The sequence below is a fragment of the Mandrillus leucophaeus genome, unplaced genomic scaffold (assembly GCF_000951045.1).
Source record: "Mandrillus leucophaeus isolate KB7577 unplaced genomic scaffold, Mleu.le_1.0 Scaffold27, whole genome shotgun sequence".
NCBI lineage: Eukaryota > Metazoa > Chordata > Mammalia > Primates > Cercopithecidae > Mandrillus > Mandrillus leucophaeus.
Genome location: NW_012102809.1, coordinates 11,005 through 18,180, shown reverse-complemented (window position 1 = coordinate 18,180; position 7,176 = coordinate 11,005). Strand labels below are relative to the sequence as shown.

Genomic DNA, 7,176 nt, shown 5'->3' with positions numbered 1-7,176 from the left:
TAAACATTGTTTGCTGTTCATTTTTATAACCTAATATAATAAAGAAGGTAACATCAAATATTGAATTATAATTGTAAGCGGTGAAAATTATGAACAATTTAACAGTGATGGCTGCTGACTTGGGTTAATGTTAAAGGAGTAATCATTGCTAATGATTCAACATTTGCAGCTTTGTATTACTGGTCACTAATACTATAATTAAAAATGTATTCTCCATTGTGATTTTTAATTGACTTCAGTATCCATGTTCAGAGAGAGAATGGGGTCTTAAAATCAATCCAACTGCCTATCGAGAGAACCGGACTTTGCAGAAGAGAGCTCTGGTGTTAGGGCACAAACAGTAACTTTCTAACCTACTTTAATATAGGAAATCTGTAACTATTGTTAAGAAATTTTTAATCCACTGTCATTCGTGTACCTTAGAATATATACTGAAACTTGACTTAAGACTGTGGTCTATATATAATACTACATAACACTTATATTACAGTATATAATTTGAATTAAACTGACAATTTGGCTTTGTTTCTGATTAGTGTTGATTTTCATTTCTATTAATTTAAAGTTTGCCTTCTGACCAGTTAGTAATCTTCGGGAAAAAAACATTCAAGTGTGCACTGTTGGGTATCAGTATTTCAGCTATAGTGAGAGAAAATCTTAAGTGAAGATGCCTTTGTAATACTGCAAATCATTTTTTAATTCATTTTTGGTAAATTAAACACGTAATGAATTATTCTTAGTCCAAACAAACAGTTACAAAGTTAAGATTGATGGTTTATATTTTTCCCCATTTTAGGCTAATGCAAGTTATTTTTAACTTATTAATTACAATCCAATGATTGGGAGTAGATGAACATAGATTGAAAAGTTTAACAGTTAAATTTTTATTTTTTAATTTTTCTTTTTCCATATTTGATTATTGAAAGACAAAGTTATCTTTAAAACATGCACCCTGACAAAAAAGGCCTCTGACAAACAAAACTAGCAAATTAATCTTTCACTTTTTGCATCCGCAAAAAGTGTCTCAACAAATGGAAGTAAACAAGTTCTGTAATAGAGAGCATACATCTGTACATGTAAGACCCCTTTGTGTGCAAAAATAGGAGAAAATGTGTATCAAACAAGACAAATGATGGTAGAAAAAACTTTAAACCTCATCAAAATTGAGTTAAAGCAGAGTTAGAGTCAAATTTGTAAAGAATCCAAAATTTCTGATCGTTCAGAGGAAGAACCACTACAGGAAGAAGAAATGTAAACACAGGAGAATGGCGTGAACCCAGGAGGTGGAGGTTGCACTGAATCAAGATCGCTATCAACTTGGTAAATGTCTATTGAAGGGTAGTTTAGTAGCATGCATCAAAATTTTAAATATGTCATTTCTTTAGCCTGACAGCTTTACTTCTGGGACTAGATTCTACAGGAAAATATGAGTTTACACACACACACAAATAGTTAAGGTCATTTATTACATATTATATATATAATATGTTGCATATCATATATATAACATGCAAGGGACCAACATATGTATGTATATGTGTGTATATATAGTTATTTATTTGTATAAAATTGTTGTATGCATACATATTTATGGTAAGAACTTTCATTATAACATTGTCATATCAAAATGTTTGAGATTGTGTAAAAGTCTATTAATAAGGAAATAAATTGTCATACCATAAATAATATAATATGCAATCCTCTAAAAAAATTGAAGTTGCATCTATAGTGTAGTGATTATTTCACCAGGTATGGATTTCTCTAATTAAAGCATTTGGTTTGATAACACAACTTGTATTAGTCCATTTTCATACTGCTATAAAGATACAACCTGACACTTGCTAATTTATAAACAAAAGAGGTTACCTGATTCACATTTTCTCATGCCTGGGGAGTTCTCAGGAAATTGACAATCATGACAGAAGGCAAAGGATAAGCAAACACCTTCCTCACAAAGGGGCAGGAGAGAGAGCAGAGAAGTGCCACACTACAAAACCATTCACTCTTGTGAGAACACACCCACTATCACAGGAAAAGCATGGGGTTAGGGTTAGGGTTAGGGTCAGGGTCAGGGATCGGGGTTGGGTTAGGATTAGGGTTATGGTTAGGGTTAGGGTTGGGGTTGGGGTTGGGTTAGGGTTGGGGTTAGGGTCGGGGTCGGGGTTAGGGTACGGGTTTGGTTTTGGGTTTGGGTTAGGGTATGGGTTTGGGTTCGGGTTCAAGTTTGGGTTAGGGCTAGGGTTCAGGTTAGGTTAGGCTTCAGGTTCGGGTTTGGGTTCGGGTTCGGGTTTGGGTTCGGTTCGGGTTAGGGTTCGGGTTCGGGTTTGGGTCAGGTTCGGGTTAGGGGTTAGGGTTAGGGTTAGGGTTCGGGTTCGGGTTTGGGTTCGGGAAGCACTAAACATGGAAAGGAACAACCGGTACCAGCCACTGCAAAAATATGTCAAATTGTAAAGACCATCAATGCTAGGAAGAAACTGCATCAACTAACGAGCAAAATAACCAGCTAACATCATAATGACAGTATCAAATTCACACATAACAATATTAACCTTAAATGTAAATGCGCTAAATGCTCCAATTAAAAGACACAGACTGGCAAATTGGATAAAGTGTCAAGACCCATCAGTGTGCTGTATTCAGGAGACCCATCTTATGTGCAGAGACACACATAGGCTCAAAATAAAGGGATGGAGGAAGATCTACCAAGCAAAAGGAAAACAAAAAAAGGCAGGGGTTGCAATCCTAGTCTCTGATAAAACAAACTTTATACCAACAAAGATCAAAAGAGACAAGGCCATAACATAATGCTAAAAGGATCAATTCAACAAGAAGAGCTAACTATCCTAAATATATATGCACCCAATACAGGAGCACCCACATTCATAATTCCTAAACAGTGTAATTGTGAATTAGCGATGAATGTATTTTTGAAAGTTCTTTAAGAGATTCAAGCAAGCACCCAGGTTTGAGAGCCATTGACACAAGGCAAACCTGTCACTCACAGATGAGGCCGTTAAGACATCCAGATCAGTCAGAGCTGATAGTCACTGCACACTGGTGGATGTGCCATGGGCACTGCTGGTTGTGATGACCACCATCTTTTCTCATTGGTCAATGGCCATCCTGTGTCCATAATGATGGTTAGTGTCCATGATAAAAATTTCAAATACAATTATATTTTCAGCTAATAAGTAGTAACATTGAATTAGCACTAAGAATCTTCCTGCCATGAAGTCAGTTGTGTGTTCTCTGCATTCCCTGACCCTCACTTTTTGTGTAGAGTTTTGTTTATTACCTGATGAATAGAACAAAACTTGTTTTTGCCCATTAAACAAGTAATTCATGTTTTTGAAAGATAAGCATTATCTTTCCTTTATCACTTCTAATAATTCAACTCTGTAGTCCTGATCAGTGTGGCTTACAAACGGGAAGACAAAAGACATTTTAAAAAACCTAATAGCTAAGTTAGTTTTTGAAGCTATTAATATTGCTAAAATTATTGCTATGGAAAAGAGAAAAAAGCATGTTGAATAGAACTCTGTTATTAGAGATTTCTCCTGAAAAAGTCATACGTTATTTCTTCTCACCTCCACTGGCCAAAAAAAAAAAAGCTATATGATCGGGCAAAAATTTAGGCAGGTGGGTTGGAATAGTCAGAATGCATTCATAAAAATTGAACTGAAAATATTTGGAGAACAGCACCAATGACTATCGTGAATGCCAACATGCATCCCTAACAACCCTGTGCTGTTACTCTCCAAACTGTTTATGTCTTGCAAAGTATTAGAACTTCCTATCTGAAGCCATGCCACTCAGAGGGACTGCAAAATACATAATGACATTTCCTTTAGGATGTCCTTAGAGAATTCAAGGAAAAGAAGTTAAATAATTTAAAAAGTGCTTTTGGGTATAGCTATTTAGCAGTAGGGGGTAAGATTAGAGATAGATTATAAAGATAATAGTAGGGTTAGGGTTAGGATCAGGGTCTGGGTCAGAGTCAGGGCCAGAAGTATGGTTAGAGGTGGGGTCATGGTCAGGGTCAAGATCAGAGTCAGGGTCAAAGTCAGGGTCAGAATTAGGGACCAGGGTAGGGATCAGGGTTTAGGGTCAGAGTCAAAGTCTAGAGACAGGATTGGGGTTAGGATTAGAACCAGAGCTTTGTTCTCCTCAGGACCTACCTGAGAAGAGGCCATGGCTTTGGAGCACCTGGTAGTGTGTCCACAGTGAAGACCAGAGTTTCGTTGTCCTCAAGACTGACCTGGGGAGACGTGGCTGCAGGCCAGTGAGGAAGGTGAGGCAAAAGCTTCCTGTCTGCTCCCTGGGTGCTAAAGGGAGCTCTGCCATGGGCTTTACTTCACACGTTATATCCTGCAAGTCTTGTTTTACGAAAGCATCCCTTCCTCGAGGCTTTGGTTGCTCATCATCACAGTGTGTCATAACACATGATAAGATTTCAGCAGGGAGATCTTGGTATAGAGAAAGGAGAAATGCTTACAGCCACTGTCAGGACAGTTGGGATGAAAGCTGGAGATGGGCACGGGCTGGAGGAAACATGTGCACTCCCTGTAAATGCTTTTATTCATGTTTTCATTACTCATTTTTCTTACAGTGTTAAATTAGTAAAAATAGTATTGAAAAATTGAAAAGTAGGCATATTAAAACTTGCAACATTATTTGTTTAAATATATTATTTGTACCTCATCAACGTTTTTTTATTTTGTTGAGAAAGTCAAAGGTTAATTGGCAACATATTTTTAATAGTAGATAGAATAATGTCTGTTTTATAAACATTGACATCCTACATTACATGTGTGAACCCTGAAAATCTGAGACAGGTCTCAGATTTTTTAGAAAGTTTATTTTGCCAAGTTTGAGGATGCGCCCATGATGCCTCCGCAGGAGGTCCTGACAACCCGGGCCCAAGGTGGTCGGGGCCCAGCTTGGTTTTACACACTTTAGGGAGACATGAGACATCGATCAATGTGTGAAAGATGTACCTTGGTTCACTCCAGAAAGGTGAGACAACTTGAAGAGAAGGCCAGACCGGGAGCTTCCAGGTCATAGGTACGTAAGAGACAAATGGTTTCATTCTTTTGAGTTGCCGGTTACCCTCTCCCGATGAGGCACTCAGATACGCATTTCTCTTGGTGAGCAGACGGGTGACTCTCAGAGGGAGTCCTGTGTTGGAGACAAACATTCTGATCTGTAGCTGATTGCAGGAGCTTTCAGGAAAGCATCAGTGGGAAATAATATCTAAATGACAAAAGGTATGAAATGGCTGTGATGAAAGATCTGATGAGAGTTCATTATACCACAACTGACAAAGATATCTGATTTTTTTTTTTGTGGCATACAACATTTAAAATAATAACTGCAATTATGACTCATAACTCTGTACCAGCACATAGCATGAATAAGGAGGACGTTGACAAATTTCCAGGAATTTTATATAATGTCTGAAAATATAACATTTTACCCATACAAATATAACACAGGGAAGGTTAGGTATCTCTTTTTATTTGTATATTTTGTATGGTTTTCCTTATAAAATATTACATCCTATTTTTCTTGCAAAACATGCCCTACTTTTCTTACATACTTTGCATGGAGTTGTTTCTAGTTATTCTATTATTTCTAGTAGTGTTTTGTTTTGTTTTGTTTTTTGGGGTTTTTTTGAGACAGAGTCTCGCTCTGTCACCCAGGCTGGAGTGCGGTGGCGTGATCTCAGCTCACTGAAAGCTCCACCTCCCGGGTTCATGCCATTCTCCTGCCTAAGTCTCCTGAGTAGCTGGGACTACAGGCGCCTGCCACCGTGTCCAGCTAATTGTTTGTATTTTTAGTGGAGACATGGTTTCACCGTGTTAGCCAGGATGGTCTCGATCTCCTGACCTCATGATCCACCCATCTTGGCCTCCCAAAGTGATGGGATTGTAGGCGTGAGCCACTGTGCCTGGCCTGTTTCTAGTAGTTTTATTTACATATATTGATTATAATTTTAATACTTTTATTTTCCAGAGAAAACTAGGACATAGACCGTTTTAAACTGTCATATGTTAGCATTCTGTAGTAGATTAGAAAATGTATGAGTATACCATCTCCCAATATCGGGATATGTTTTCTCATAGTACATATGTTTCCCATAGTACACAGTGCAGTGTGGTAGTTTCTCATAGTACACAGTGCAGTGTGGTAGTTTCTCATAGTACACAGTACAGTGTGGTAGTTTCTCATAGTACACAGTACAGTGTGGTAGGCAAAAATATGTTTATTAACAGGCCAAAATATCTAGTTTATCTGTAAAAATAAGAAGCCAAAAGTATATAAACTTGAATTACTTATGCCCAGTAATTAATGTTTTAGTATTGTATCTTATTTATAAATGATCTAGATATTTAATGGAAATATTTTAGTTAGCTTAACTTTTAGGTTAAAAATCCCCAAAAGTATTTTGGAAACTACTATTAGGCAGATTACTGTAAAAAAATTATTATTGAAATAATGTTTTTCGCTTTTCACAAGATGGCACCAAAAGCAAAGAAGGAAGCTCCTGCCCCTCCTAAAGCCAAAGCCAACGCAAAGGCTTTACAGGCCAAGAAGGCAGTGTTGAAATGTGTCCACAGCCCCCCAAAAAAAGAAGATCTGCACCTCACCCACCTTCCAGCATCCCAAGACACTGCGACTGCGGAGGCAGCCCAGATATCCTCGGAAGAGCACCTCCTGGAGAAACAAGCTTGACCACCATGCTATCATCAAGTTTCCACAGACCACTGAGTCAGCCATGAAGAAGATAGAAGACAACAACACGCTTGTGTTCACTGTCGATGTTAAAGCCAACAAGCACCAGATCAAACAGACTGTGAAGAAGCTCTGGGACATGGATGTGGCCACGGTCAACATCCTGATTCTGCCTGATGGAGAGAAGAATGCATATGTTTGACTGGCTCCTGATTACGATGCTTTGGATGTTGCCAACAAACTTGGGATCATCTAAACTGAGTCCCGCTGGCTGATTCTAAATAGATGTATATCTTTTCACCATAAAAAAAAGGAAATAATGTTTTTCATAAAAATGATGACTTAAAATCTTAAAGCTTATAGATTTGATTCTAATTATCTAGTAAGTATAATATTAGCTTCTTGTAAGCACTCAAGCAGAATAGAAACTTGTTTGTTGGC

General features: G+C 37.8%; 1 pseudogene; it reads left to right on the top strand.

The window, feature by feature from the left end:
* Window positions 1-6,519: 6,519 nt before the first annotated feature.
* LOC105542838 lies at window positions 6,520-6,991 on the top strand (annotated as a pseudogene).
* Window positions 6,992-7,176: the final 185 nt, after the last annotated feature.